Source organism: Oryx dammah, unplaced genomic scaffold (genome assembly GCF_014754425.2).
Source record: "Oryx dammah isolate SB20612 unplaced genomic scaffold, SCBI_Odam_1.1 HiC_scaffold_15, whole genome shotgun sequence".
In the NCBI taxonomy this organism is placed as follows: domain Eukaryota; kingdom Metazoa; phylum Chordata; class Mammalia; order Artiodactyla; family Bovidae; genus Oryx; species Oryx dammah.
Window position 1 is genome coordinate 6,617,791 of NW_024070199.1, and position 14,671 is coordinate 6,632,461.

The 14,671-nt window shown below is 43.7% G+C and overlaps 1 long non-coding RNA gene across 2 annotated transcripts; it reads right to left on the reverse strand.

Annotated features, from left to right (window-relative positions):
• Positions 1–607: 607 nt before the first annotated feature.
• Positions 608–14,021, reverse strand: LOC120874824. 2 transcript variants are annotated; one of them, XR_005723731.1, is made up of 4 exons: positions 13,910–14,021; positions 5,959–6,044; positions 5,035–5,121; positions 608–3,552 (listed from the first exon to the last, which is right to left on the reverse strand). It is a non-coding gene; the product is annotated as an uncharacterized LOC120874824 (long non-coding RNA). The 2 variants fall into 2 exon arrangements; XR_005723730.1 differs by lacking the exons at positions 5,959–6,044; positions 13,910–14,021 and having other exon boundaries at positions 608–1,767; positions 2,224–3,552; positions 5,035–5,868.
• Positions 14,022–14,671: the final 650 nt, after the last annotated feature.

The window sequence follows — 14,671 nt, forward strand, 5'->3', positions numbered from 1 at the left end:
ATCAGGGAAGACCAAATTTTCTTTACCCACTCCCCAAACCAACTCAGGAATTCTTGCTACTCCAATCTTTCCTCTTCCACACTGTATCACATTATACTGGGTATATATATTAAGTGCTGTATATATAGAAAAATATGAATAAACGTAAAGAAGGCCCAATGACGTAGAATTGTTACCTGAACATTGGGTTTGCCTTTTGGTGGTATTGCCAAAAGACAGAAAAGCCAAATTGCAGAAGGTCGTGTTACTCACTGCAAGTGAGGCGAACACTAGGGATCTTTCCCAAAGCAGTGTTTTCTCTGAACAGCAAAACTGGGGAAGTTTAAGCTATTGGTACATGCCTATTCATGAAGGGGCCTGGATGGGAGGCAGAGTCCAAGCTTCAGTTGATTGAAGTCAAGAGGGTCAGAAAAGGTCAATACCGCTCTCCTTTTGATTCCAGTTGATCTAGTTGTTGGCATTTAGCTTCTGCAAAATGGCTCAAGACTGTGCTTTAGGCTAGTCTTTACCATCAAAAGAGAACTGAGAGTTTTTGCAACAGATCTGATATTTTTGCTCTTGTTATTTCTCTAGCCCGTTAACAGTCTGTTATTTATGCATTTTTTTGTTCCCTTAAGACTGTTTATCACTGAGACCTGTTCAAGATCAAGCATTATGGCCAGGCTGAGATCACAAAGGGCTTGGGCCAAAAACGGCTTCTTTAATGTCAAGAAAGCCGTGCCTGGTTCTCTTTCTCCAGGGACAACCCCTGCCCGACAAATCTGCTTACAGAAAGAGGTAAGTGGAGGAAAATGACAACGTGGCCATAAAGGTTTTTGTAACTTAGATCAGGATTTGTTCAGCTGATACTTAGTAGATACTCTCATTTTCAACTAAGAAACACACAAGGGTGATAAAGATTGGGAAAACATAAAAATCCCATAAAAGAAATCATATTATGTTTTATTAAATCCAAATCTTAAAATATCTGACAGTGACGAGAAATCAATAATGTTGCAAAGTATTCTTTTTTAATAATACTCTTCTGCCTTGGGATAGTTGACTATATTAACTGTTATTTCTCCATGTAAGCAAAAAGAAAGCAGAAAGCCATAAGGTCCTGCATTGGACGTGTCTTCAGTTGAATATAAGTCCTCGGAAGAGTGCAGAGCTGGTTTATAACTCCACTTGAGCCATGCGCTTTCCTGATGGTCTTTCCTTCTTCCATCCAGCCTGGTAAAGCCCTGTCGAAGAAACCAAGGGACTGGGACTCTGTGTTGTGTCAGCGTCTACTTTATCTGGAGGCCTTCATGTTCTTCTCTTGTGCGTGTCTAACAGTCAGCTCTCAAGGTAAAGGAGAGTGTGAGAACACACAGCTGAGCATATGGTAAATAAAACTAGGGAAGTTTTTGGAGAAAGGGTGGAAAAGGAGAAGCTCTCTCCCACCCCCACCACACCTTGCCTTTAGATTTCTCCTTTCTGTCCTCCTCTCCTCTCCTCTCAACTCATCAACTCAGGCGCTGGTGTAGACAATTTGTAATGGTTGCATTTTAACCCGTTGCTGTTAATGGTAATGATGGAGATTGTATCTGGTGACTTGGACAAGGGCCAAGAAATTGCCAAGCCCATACACTGAGAAACAAGGCCCATCCTTCTGCTGTTTGGGTCACTTATGCTGGGCAGATGGGCAAACTGCAAGTAAATCAAAGTACTGAGACACCTGCTGGGCTATTTATTAGGAGAGGCTCAAAGTTGCGTGGGGCCAAAAGTTCTCCTAATGTGGGATTCCTAAGAAAACAAGGCACACAATAACAAATTAAAATCATGTAACCAAGTGTTTAGAAAATGGCAAAAGAAATGGGGAAAATGACAAATGTAGAAATAATGACAGATACTACAGCTGTCACAAAACCTAGAAAAATAGCATAATATTCTTATTAATAGACTGTCTCTTCCACCACAATAATGCTTTTTTCCCTCCATACGTATGTCCTATTACTGGTGCCTTATATGGAGCACTTTTATATAGCAAATAACTCTGGTCCTGTAGGTTCTGGAGCTTAAAAAGGCAATAAGCAACTCATGTGGTTAAAATTTATTAGGATTGTTGAGTTTAACAAGGCATATCAACATGTTAATAGTGTGCCTAGGGAACTTCCCTAGTAGTTGAGTGGTTAAGAACCTGCCTTGCAATGCAAGAGACTTGGGTTCAATCCCAGGTAGGGGAAGTAAGGTCCCACATACCTCAGAGGGACTAAGCCTCTGTGTTGCAACCACTGAGTTCACGTGCCACAATGAAAGATCCTGCCTGATGCAATGAGGACCTGAAGCAGTCAAATAAACAGTAAAAATAAATAAAATTTTTAAAATAAAATTCATTACCAAAGAAAAAAAATAATGTTCCTAGAAGATGACTAGGAAGTGGCCTGCTATAGACTGAATGTTTATGTCTCCCCAAGTTCATATGTTAAATTCTAGCTCCCAATATAATGGTGTTAGGATGTGGCACCTTTGGAAGATCACTGGGTCGTCAGGGGGGAGCCTGCATGAATGGGATCTGTAACATTATAAAAGAGACCCCAGAGAGTTTCCTTCCCCCTGCTGCAGGTAGGAACACAGTGAAAAGACAACTGTGAACCAGGAAGCGGGATTTAGCAGACATCAGACCTGCTGGCACCTTGGTTCAGGCTGTTTAGCATCCAGAGCTAGCAGGAATTTCTACTGTTTATAAGGCACCCAGTCAACGGTAGTTTGTCACAGCAGCCTGAACAGGCTAAGACAGGGCCCAAGCAAGGGAGGGTTCCTGACACATAGCACAGTAAATCCATCTCCTGTGCTAAGTAAGTGTACGCGGCTAGGAGCTTGACAGTTAAAACTCAGTGACGATTTTGAGATCCTACACTAGCAAAACTGGAGAGATTTATGAGGAATGTGACAATGTGGGAGAGATTCTTGGCACTTACCTACTTTCCTCTTAGAATTCTGATCTTTGTGAATGAATTGCATATTCAAAAAAAAAAGTAAATCATTTTAAAGTGAAAATTATAAAAAGAACCCTATAAGCCATAGTTCTAGTCTTACCTTTGATTTTTGTTGTTGTTCAGTTGCTCAATCATGTCCAATTCTTGGTGACCCCATGGACTGAAGCACGCCAGGCTTCCCTGTCCTTCACTGTCTCCTGGAGTTTCCTCAAACTCATATCCATTGAGTCGATGATCCCATCCAACCATCTCATCCTCTGTCACCCCCTTCTCCCCGTGCCCTCAATCTTTCCCAGCATCAGGGTCTTTTCCAATGAGTCAGCTTTTCGCATCAGGTGGCCAAAGTGCTGGAGCTTCAGTTTCAGCATCAGTCTTTCCAATGAATATTCAAGGTTGATTTCCTTTAGGATGGACTGGTTTGATCTCCTTGCTGTCCAAGGGACACTCAAGAGTCTTTTCTAACATCACAGTTCAAAAGCATTGACTCTTTAGCACTCAGGCTTCTTTATGGTCCAATTCTGACATCTGTACATGACTACTGGAAAAACCATAGCTTTGACTTGATAAGCTTGATAAGCTTCTTCAAATTATGCTGAGGTGGAAGAAAAGAGAAAAAAAAAAAAAAAAAAAACCACCTGAGATGTTTGAGAACCATCAGGAATCTAACAAGGACCTCGACTACAGTTTCTGTGAAAGCACCATGGCATCTCAACTCATGCTCAGTTCTGACCTGAAGGAAAGCGGTGAGAGCAAACAGGATAGAAAGGTGGTCAAGGGGGGCCACTGTGGCCTCAGGAGATCAGTCCATTCACAAAAGTCCATTTATAAGTCCATTTATAAGGAGAGTAAAGACCCGGCATGCCTCCTGGTGCCAAGCAGGAGTTCTGCAACTGGAAGGTCACTGGAGGCCCAGCTGAATCAGCTGGACCAAGGAAACTGGAGGAGGAGTCTGCCTCCCAGAAGACTCTTACATGGCCTGGCTTGCCCCCTGCACAGTACAGACCAAGTGGTCCACCAAAGACAGATTCTGTGCTCAGCAGGAGATAGCCTTTGGACATGGATGTGTGACAGGCTTCCTCAACACTCTAGTATGAGCTGCTGACCCACATAAACAAAACAATTGTCCTTTTAAGCCACTACCTTAATAACAGTTTCTTACACAGCATAGTAACCAGAACTCTCTTCTCCACTGATTTATTTCTTAAGTGAGGCACTAGGTGGGCCCTTTGAACATAAATGATTTTTAACATTTTGTTAGGTGAGTACATTGAGAAGCAGTATAACACTCAAAGACCAGCAGTTGCTCTATCTTCAGAAAGGAGAATGAATCCCAGAGGTGTCGCTAGGGGTCAAGAATCCGCCTGCCAATGCAGGAGATGTACGAGATGCAGGTTCCATCCCTGGGTTGGGAAAATCCCCTGGAAGAGGGCATGGCAACCCACTCCAGTATTCTTGCCTGGAGAATCCCATGGAAGGAGGAGCCTGGTGGGCTGCACAGACCTGCTGTATACCAGTGCATTTCAAGAACGCCAAACTCCCACCCACTGCCTCTCCAGCCTGGCTGTGTCCTACTTTCTTTCTTTCTTTCGTGCACATTCTTCCTTTCACCAGGAGTATCTCCCCTGAATCTCACTCCTTCCATCATATTCCTCCCCTCCATCACCACCTTCTTCCTTATCCAACTCCCTACAGAGTAAATGAGCCTCTTCTGACTGCACAGACCCCTGTGCTGCAACGTGAGTGAGCATCACATTGCACAGTAACGCCTTTTTGCATGTTTCTCTCCTATGATTATGAAATCATGAGAGAATTGCAATTCAAAATGAAACCAGATGATACAAAACGGAAAATCTTATATGTGTGCCCTCAGAAGAATGGAATTTAAGAAGTGAGACTGATTTCTGTACATGCCTGCTATACTAAAAACTAAGACTTACCTCCAGACCAATGAATATTTGCTAAGAATCTCTCCCATCCTCAAACTTGTGAACTTCCTGCCTGGACTCTCCCTGGACTTCTCCCTCTTCCCACTCTCCCCCATAAATTCAGCCTTCACAGACCCCCATGGACTCACCTGTAACTTGCTACAGCACATGGCTTCTGTTGTTTTTTTTTTTTTTAACTTCCTCTTCTTTATTGCAAGCAGATTCAGGTCTCCTGGCTAGATATTCTGCAGAAAAGTCCAATCATAATTAGCACATGTTTTCTGAATTGCAATTCATCTGCTATTTCCAAATAAACTCAATTTCTGGTAATTGGAGCTTGTTCCAGTTTACTTCTTTATTTAGACTGACAAAATCCCAAAGGTGTGGAAAAATTCTTGGTCAATTGTTGTACTTCTAAAGCTCTAATATGCACATATATTTTGGTGTATAGTAAGTGCTCATCATTTTCTCATTAATGAACTGTAACATGCCCTTTATGCAGGGATTCAGTTAAGGGACTCTTTAACCCAATTTAGTTTTTCTTAGTATGTGCTGGCCAAATGGACCTGAATCTTCATTCTCTTCTCAGAGAAGAGCAGGACCCATTCTGTAAACCAATATGAAGACTTCAGCTGATAAAAGCCACTGGGTATATTGATCTGGTCATACAAAGCCACTGGTCATATTGACCTGGCCCCTTATATCCTATAATTCTCCAATATAAAGGGAAGCTCTACATTCTATTGGAGCTCACCCTTCATTATCCCTGGGAGGGACTGGTTCCAGGACCACTACTGATACCAAAATTCATGGACCCTTAAGGCCCTTATATAAACTAGCATAGTACCGTGCAGGCAGCTCTCCAAATCTGTGGATGGAAAACTTGCAGATACAGATGACCACCTGGACAACTTGAGAAAGATCTGAGCACTCTCTCCTTTGTGTAGCTCTTAGATTAAGCCTGGGCCAGTATGGGCCATGCCCCTGCCCTGGTACCATAATTTAGATCTTTTGGTAGCTGTGGTGAAGTGAAAGTTCTAGCCCTACAAAGGCAATGAAAACACCAAGCTGACCTTGCAGGAGACCAGGCAAGGGAGTTCAGTGGCCTGAGGTAGGGTGAAATATCAGCTGGCCGAATACTATTTCTGCCACATACTTCCTGTGAAATGTGGGGAAAATAGTAATAACAACATTACAAAAGTATTTTTGACATTAATGAGCTGATGAATGGTAAAATGTTAATCCTCTTACAAATGTCAATTATTCTTGCAAGCAAAAGATAGGTAAAACATAATAAAATCTTAGCAAAAGATGGAGTACTATCTCTATCAATACAGGAAATAAATGACTCTACCGTTTCCCAGTGGTCATGGGCAAGTTACACGATCTCTTTGTTCAGATATGAGATGGAGTCAAAAGTTGCATTTACCTACAATGTTAATACATGTAAAACGCTTAACCTAGAACCTGACATAGACTAAATTCTCATCATAGATTAACAAAACACAACTATGTACCCTTAAGTGCACTTGGAAGTTTAAGAGAGGGAAACCTTATATATATATAGTTGTTGTTGTTTTTATTTAGTTGCTAAGTCATGTCCAATTCTTTTACGCCCTTTGGACTGTAGCCTGCCAGGCTCTTCTGTCCATGGGATTTCCCAGGTAAGAATACTGGAGTGGGTTGCCATTTCCTTCTCCAGGGGATTTTCCCAACCCAACCCAGGGATCAAACCCTGTCTCCTGAATTGACAGGCAGAGTCTTTTCCACTGAGCCACCAAGGAAGCCGTATATATACATATAGTTTGTTTCATTTAGTTTTGGGTTTGGGAGAATTAGAGGAGGCTTCACAATGTATGCTGTCTGTGCTTTGAAATATAGGTATCATTTTGACATAGAGAAGGGTCTCAGAATCTGCCTCTAACGCAGAGAAGGAAAGAGGTATATTTTGCCAGCTAGCTGTCTTTCTCAGAAAGTTAGATGACATTCTTTCACTGTATAATATGGTAGGGAAATGATAATGCAGGGAGGTGGGGGAGTAGAAGTAATCTGAGGATCTCAAGTCTGTCCGGCCCTTAGCATTTCACAAAAGGGGACCCTCAGAGGCAATGTAGAAACCAGACCTAGAGCCGTTGTTCCAGGGGAATTTCAAATAGAGGATAAAAAGGCAACGTTAAAATTGTTCAGTGTATCATCCATTCTGCTCTGAGTACTTGGAAATATGATAATTAATTTTTCTAAGGGTTAGACAGACAGACAGACAGACACACACACACACACAGAATTTTTTCCTGCTCATCAACACAGGAATCCCACTCAGATTTTCTTACTCCACCCACACAGCCTCCCTCAGGCAATTTCAGCCCCTCCCAGAACAAGACCTGGCTCATAGAAGTGCAGCCCAAACAAATACTTTAAAAAAAGAAAAGGCAAGAGAAATGTTATTGTATGTCCTTGTGGGCCTAACCAGAATTAAAACTATAAAGTAAGCATCATTCTATTTCATAGGAGATAATTCTTTTGCCTGTGACGTAGAATGCAATAGGAAAAGGGAAAAGAAAGCCAGAAAAGGAAATTGCTGGCTTCTCTGAGCCATTTTGGAGGGCGGGACTCCAGGGCTGGAGAGATCAAGGTAGATGCTCTTGCCCTGCCAACACTGAGCTTTAGGACTTACCGGCTAGAGGAAGCTGTGGGTGAGGTGTTTGCTAGGCAAGTCTTCTCAGAAAAGTGATTCCTCAAGCCTTCAGGTTCTTGGAGGTCATGTGACAGGTTGTTTCCTGGTATCCAATCTGAGGACAGCTGCCACCTCACCCCCACCGCCCACTGCCTCCTCACCGTATTTCCTCTGCTCTGGGCCTTTTTTGCCCAAGAAAGAATTTTCACCATCATTGAAAGAAATCAACACACAAAGACAGCACCCTTCCAAACACCAAGTATACTTTAATATAGGGCTAGAGTACTCTTGCCTGGAAAATCCCATGGACAGAGCCTGGTGGGCTGCAGTCCATGGGGTCGCTAAGAGTCGGACACAACTGAGCGACTTCACTTTCACTTTTCGCTTTCATGCATTGGAGAGGGAAATGGCAACCCACTCCAGTGTTCTTGCCTGGAGAATCCCAGGGATGGTGGGAACCTGGTGGGCTGCCGTCTATGGGGTCGCACAGAGTCGGACACGACTGAAGCAACTTAGCAGCAGCAGCAGCAGCAGAGTGGGACACATCCCTTTGAAAGTCAGAACAGACCTCACTGGAAAAAAGTATTCCTCTGAGTTCTACCTCTGGCTTTCTGTGGTGGTTCAGTTTAAATCTGTTATCCTGTTGTGGAAAGCTCCCTCTTACAGGTTTCTCTAATTTTCTGCAAAGCTACAAATAATTGTTATTTTAAGTCCTCCTGGTCCACGGAATCTAAATATACAAATGAAAAGACCCTTAGGGATTACCTGAGGTTGTTCAACCCCTTCTGATCTGACCAGAGGCTTGACTTCCCCCAAGCAGCTGAGCTCAGAGAGCCCTTCAGAGAAAGATGCTGTGACCCTCTCTGGACTGACGTCAAGGCTCCAGACCTCCAAACCCAACTCTTTGCACTCTACCATAAAGCCTCCTGTGTTCCTGAGTCCTTGTATTAAGGCTTCTCGTGTGCCTGCCTACATCCAGCCAGAGGGTTGAGAGCACCTAAAACTTATCTTGGATTTCAATATCAATATTCACTTTGTTCATGAAAGAAGATTTGTGCCTTACTTGGAGGATTTTAGACACTTCCCATGAAGAAAAAGCCTCAAAATTTCATTAGGAAAGCATTTACTCACTTGGTGCAGACATAAAGCAGAACTTGGATGAGACTGAGAAATGAAGTATTTCTTATCAGATCAATAAGCAAGGAGGTCACAGTCATCAGGGCTTCCCGCCCTCCAGGGTGCTCAGGAAGGAGAAGAATTACCTGCATAAATCTGGCAGCTGAAAGGCTGCACCCACTCGCTGTCGGGCGTCCTGAAGAACTCAGGATGTGAAAAATCGCTGGATACTCAACCCACCTGAGATGATGAAAGCAATGGTTTCAGGGAGCAGACTCCTGCATCTTCTCACACATAAAAAAGTGCTAAACTCCTTAACTTGAGATATCTAGGTTTCTTTAATTCACAACAATCTCTTGGTGTTCAGGCTACCAGCCCTTTGTTACAAACTTCTGGCTCAGATGGTAAAGCATTTGCCTACAATACGGGGGAGACCCGGGTTCTATCCCTGGGTTGGGAAGATCCCCTGGAGAAGGAAATGGCAACCCACTCCAGTACTCTTGCCTGGAAAATCGCATGGACCGAGGATCCTGTTAGGCTACAGTCCATGGGGGCGCAAAGAGTCAGACACGATTGAGTGACTTCACTTCTTCTATATGACCTGACCCCTTACTTCCCGCCTGCCCTTCCTCGGAGCAATTCTCTCAGGATTACTTGAGATGCTGTCTGTTGGCCTTGAAGTCCTAAAAATTCCTACCAAATAAAACATAACTCTCAGTTTTTAGGTTGTGATTATTTTTTAAGTCAACAAAGTAAAAATATGGGCCAAAGAAGAGCTTGGGAATTTATTCCTCCCTGTGCCCATGTCTCTCCTTAGCATGGACAGCCAAGCTGCTTCTCACTGCCAGCAAACTTGTGTTGGCACCCTGCTGCGATGACATACTTAGGCGCTTTGCTTTCTCTCCTAACTCTTGACTGTCTTTATGCCAGTTGGAAAGTCTCTGTTATAAAAACTAAACATGACTCAGAAAAAGCCAAACACACACACACACACACACACACACACCCCTCCTTTCTCTTTCCAAGTCACATCACTGCACAGCCTGCTCTCTGACTGCCCACAAGACCACAGTTGCTCATCTGGTCTTGTCTGCCGTTAACGTTGGTGGGTCCTCCTCCAGAGTCTCTCAGGCCCTCTGCTGTTTCCCGTCTCCACATAGCTTAGTTTCGGACCAGAAGGAAGCATTTTCTAACTGACTGTCTTCTCTGGGCTTGCAGAAGTGAGATCCACGCCAAATTATGAAATCTTCCAAGGTCTTTGGGTCTTAGCCTTCCCATGCCCTTTGATACTTTTGTTCCAGGTGGAAAATTACGCAGGCATATTATATAGGCACCTAAGTATACTTTCTTAAATAAGTTATAATGTTGCTAATTTAACAATATAGTATAACATAGGCAGAATGGGAAATAAGCCTTAAACAATTCTCAATTATCCCTAAAATATTTCTCTCCATTCTCACTACATTGCTCTGGTCCAGACCTTCATTGTCTTTTACTTGGACACTAGCGTCCTGGCAAATTTCCGTGCTTTACTATTTATAAAATGTATTTCTTGCAGAAAATTTTTAAGATACAGGAAAAATACAAGAAAATGGGAAAACAAAGCCAAATGAAAGCATCTAGAGGTACTCTACTAATGTTTTGAGGTATATTTTCCAATCTTTGGCTCTACGAATATATTTGCACTTTTTCTCTCTTGCTCCCTTTCACACAGCACACACATATTCATCAAAACACCTGCTTGTCAATCAAACATATTTGATAATCACTTTTATTTTCCACTTAAAAATACATTATGAGCTTTGTTCTATGTCCTTAAGTGTTCATAGAGTAAGCTCCATGATGGCGATGTGTGTGTGTAAAGCAAGCACGGGCAGACATTTAGATGAATGAATAGCACAGGCTCATGAGAAATATTTGCTGAACTAATTTAATAAAGAAAACAATGAAAGAAGAGAGAGAAAAAGAAAAGAAGAAGAACTAGAGCACATGGATGGTAGAGAGACAAAGAGAGGAAAGTGGATCACCTGAACAAGGCTTTCATGAGGCTTAAAGTTTTTATATACTTTGTCTTTGATTCTTGCAATAGCCTTCTGAAGTAGCTATAATAGTTATTTACAAATCAGGAAAGGGAAACTCAGAAAGGTTAAGTGATTTGCCCCGGCTTGTGTGCTTAATAAGTGGCAGAACTAGTTTTGGGAATCCATAAACTCTATTTATCTTACTCCACATGACTTCTGGAAAAGCAAGAGCAATAACAAAGGGCCTGCTGAGGTCTGGGAGCTCGGAGCAGTGGGTGTCCCTGGCCCCTGATGTGGGGCCCTGCACGTAGCTGGCGCTGTGAGTGACTGAGGAGCAGGGAGGAGAAAGAACAAACCAGCAGATGTTGGTCAGCGTCCGGGGTTCGGCAGGCTCAAGCTACTCTCCTTCCTCCTCGCCGGCTTCCCTGACCTGCCGAAGCCCGGGTCCTGAATGCCTGCTGCCAGTCTGTGCCGCGTTCCTTACGCTCCATAAACGCAAGCTCTGTTAAACAGCTCACCGGTTCCCTTTGCTCTTGGAAAATATTCCCCCAACTTAAAAGGCTCTTCACGATCAGACTCACCTCATCTCATCTTTCCCTCTTCTCTCTTCTCCTCATACATTCCATTTCCTTCTCCAGGGGATCTTCCAGACCCAGAGCTAGAACCCCTGTCTCCTGCACTGCAGGCAAATTCTTTACAGACTGAACCGCCAGGGCAGCTCCCTTGTACATTCCAAACACCTCTAAATCCCTGAAAGCGCTGGCATATTCTTCCCGCCCTGCTCTTCTTTAGTAACTATTACTTTGAGCCTTTCTTTACTGACTGTATTACTTTTGTACTGATGTGTAACAAATTATCACACATGTAGCAGTCTTTCACAAGCCTCACTGTTTCTCTAGGTCAGATGTCTGGAATGGCGTGGCTTGGTTCTCTTCTTAAGGCCTCACTGGGTTAAAATCAAAGTATTGGCCAGGACGGGTTCTCACTGACAGCTGAGGGAGGTTCCTCTTTCAGACTTACTGGTTATTGACAGAATTCAGTTTCTGGTGGTTAGAGGACAGTGGTTGCCGTTTCCCTGTAACATGATTCCCTCCCTCCTCAGACAAACAACAGTGCACCAGCTCTTTCCTGTGCTTTGAACCTCTGTGGTTTCTGCTTCTGCCTCCCTCTTCTGTTTTAAGAGTTCATGTGATTGCATTACACACATTTGGATAACCAAGGATAACCTCTCTGTCTAAAGGTCATCTAATTAAATTTTTTTTTAATTTTGTCTGGCCTCACCATGACTTGCACGATCTTAGTCCCCCAACCAGGGATTGAACCTGAGCCCCTGACAGGAAAAGTGTAAAGTCCTAACCACTTGACCACCAGGGAATTCCTGGTCTTCTACTTTATAAAACCAGTGAGATCTACAAAGTCCCGTTACCATGTGTCATAACATATTCATTGTCATAACAACCAGATGGTGAAGGTTATGGGGGTCAAATTTCTGCCTACCCCAGTGGTCACTCCTTTGGCTTCGTGTCCTCATGGGAAGCACGCCCGTTCACTTCTGGACTATACGCTTCATGAGGGCAGAGACTGCATCTGTTTCACAAGTCAGTCACGTGCTGGAGCCAGCCTATATCAGCTAACAAGGGCCTGTCATTAAATGTTCAGACATTTTGTAATCTGGAGGCTAACCATACATATTATTAAAAAAATGAAAGTATATAATCAAATAAATTTTATTTTTAAGAGGTAATAAATAATCAGATTCATCATTCCTATTTATCATTTACCTATTCACTCTTATCTTTTCTCTTGAGGTTACTTTCATTGATTGTATCTCTGTGGTGGAAGCATTGTTTATGGATGTGCACATTTATTCCTAACTCCTTGTTCAGTGATGTCATATTGCTAGCTTGAAATTGGCCATAGTGGATATATTTATACCACAGAAATCAGAACAAAAGCTAGCTGCTGGCTTGCTTTATTGTTTATCTCTCTCTCTCTCTTTTTTTCTTTCTGGCCATATAACATGGCTTGTGGCACCTTAGTTCCCAGACCAAGGATTGAACCTTGGTCCTCGGCAGTTAAGAGTGCAGAGTCCTAACCCCTGGATTGCTAAGGCATTCCCTAGCGCAGGGCACCCCAGCCTCTGGGATCTAATGCTGGAGAGCTGAGGTGGAGCTGATGTAATAATAACAGAAATAGAGTGCACAGCAAATGTGACGAGTTTGAATCATTCCAAAACAATCCCCTCCTTAAGTCTGTGGAAAAACTGTCCCTAAAGTGTTGGGGACCACTGCCCTAGTGTTGATTTCTCTTGTCAGAAGTGAAGAAACTAGGTAATAAGGTTAATAAATGTGTCCAGACTCAATAGCAAATACAAAATAGAAGCAAATGTGGTCTGAGCTTACAGCCTGGACTCTGAAAAACGACCCCGAAATTGAACCAAGAACAAGGCCGTGGGTAGGTGGAGGGCAAGCCCTTGCTCCTCTGTGTGTTCAGAAGGGGAACCTCCTAGAATGTTGACATTGGGGGTCCCGCTCCAGATTCACAAAGTCAAAATCTGTCTTTTAAAAATTCTTTTGCAAGGTATCCTTGCAATTCCTAAGCACCTTAAACTAGAAAGCCACTGTTTGGGGAGGCAGGTGTAGCAGCAGGTGACGACCCCGCAGATTGTCATTAGAGCCGAAGTGGCAGAGAAATACTGTTGGGGGCTTTACAAGGCGAGTGGGTGCTTCCGCTATTGCGCAGCTCAGTAAAATCGCCCAGAGGACGTTATACACCGTCAGGGCCTTGGCCGTGAGTTACGCTCACGCATGGACTCTGCACAAGTGCTGCTCATGAATCAGTCTGCACGGCAGGAATAGAGGTGCCTGCAGACACAGAGAACGGGCCTGTGGACACAACTGGGAAGGACAGGGCGGGACGAACTGACCGAGTAGCCCTGAAATACAGGCCCTGGCACGTGTAAAACAGACAGCTAGTGGGAAGCCGCTACACAGGGAACCCGGCCCGCTGCTCAGTGACAGCCTAGAGGGGTTGGAGGGTGGGGGGAGGTGGGAGGGAAGCTCAAGAGGAAGAAGACACATGTATGCTCACATACATATATCACATTGTTGTATGGCAGAAACCAACGCAACATTGTAAAGCAAGTATCCTCCAACTAAAAATAAAAATTAATCATAATAATTCCGAACTTGTCAGAAACAGGATGTTACTCACAGCATCCTTAGATGGGCACAGCCGTGCACCAGCTATTAAAACCAACAATGAAACCAGCGCCTCGCTGGCTCTCAGCTCAGGTTTCCTGGCTGCAGCAGTCCCCTGCCCAGAGTGGTAATTGCCCCCTTCCCCACCGCGGTTTCCCCGCCCTGCTCTCTACACAAACAGCCTTCGTTTCCCTCCCCAAGCAGTCTCCTGGGATCTCACATGTTACATGCCCCCCCCCAACACATCCTCTTCTCTCCTCACCACTAAGCCACATCCTCTCCTTCTTCTTGCCTCCATTTCTTTTTCAGTCTTAAAGTGATGTCTTAATATAAGCCTTTTTCAGCTCACATGACATCACTTCCCTCACTGGGATCAAATTTTTACCACAGATCCTTGGAAACCAACTGTACAAAATAAGCAGAAGGATTTAAGTGGGGGCTACAGAGCTGCTTGTTCAAATCAAGGATTCTCCTTTTTTTTTTTTTTTAAAGCAGCTGAATCTAGCTAGTTTCCTTTTGTGAGGGTCCTCTGTGTGCAGCAACAATCCAGGGCCCACAAAAGAGAGCCAATCTCCCTCCCATAGGTACCATTTTTGCTCCAGTAATTGACTATGTTCTGGTCGACCGCAAAGCAACAATAGCTGACTCCTGCTGGCCAGCTTTCAAAACAGGTCTCAGAAGAAGCTGGGAACAGGGCAAGTTGTTGCTTCTAGTTTTCTCGCAACAGTCCATCTCCAGGGTTCAGATTTACACGTGGACTCCTGTTATCACCTTC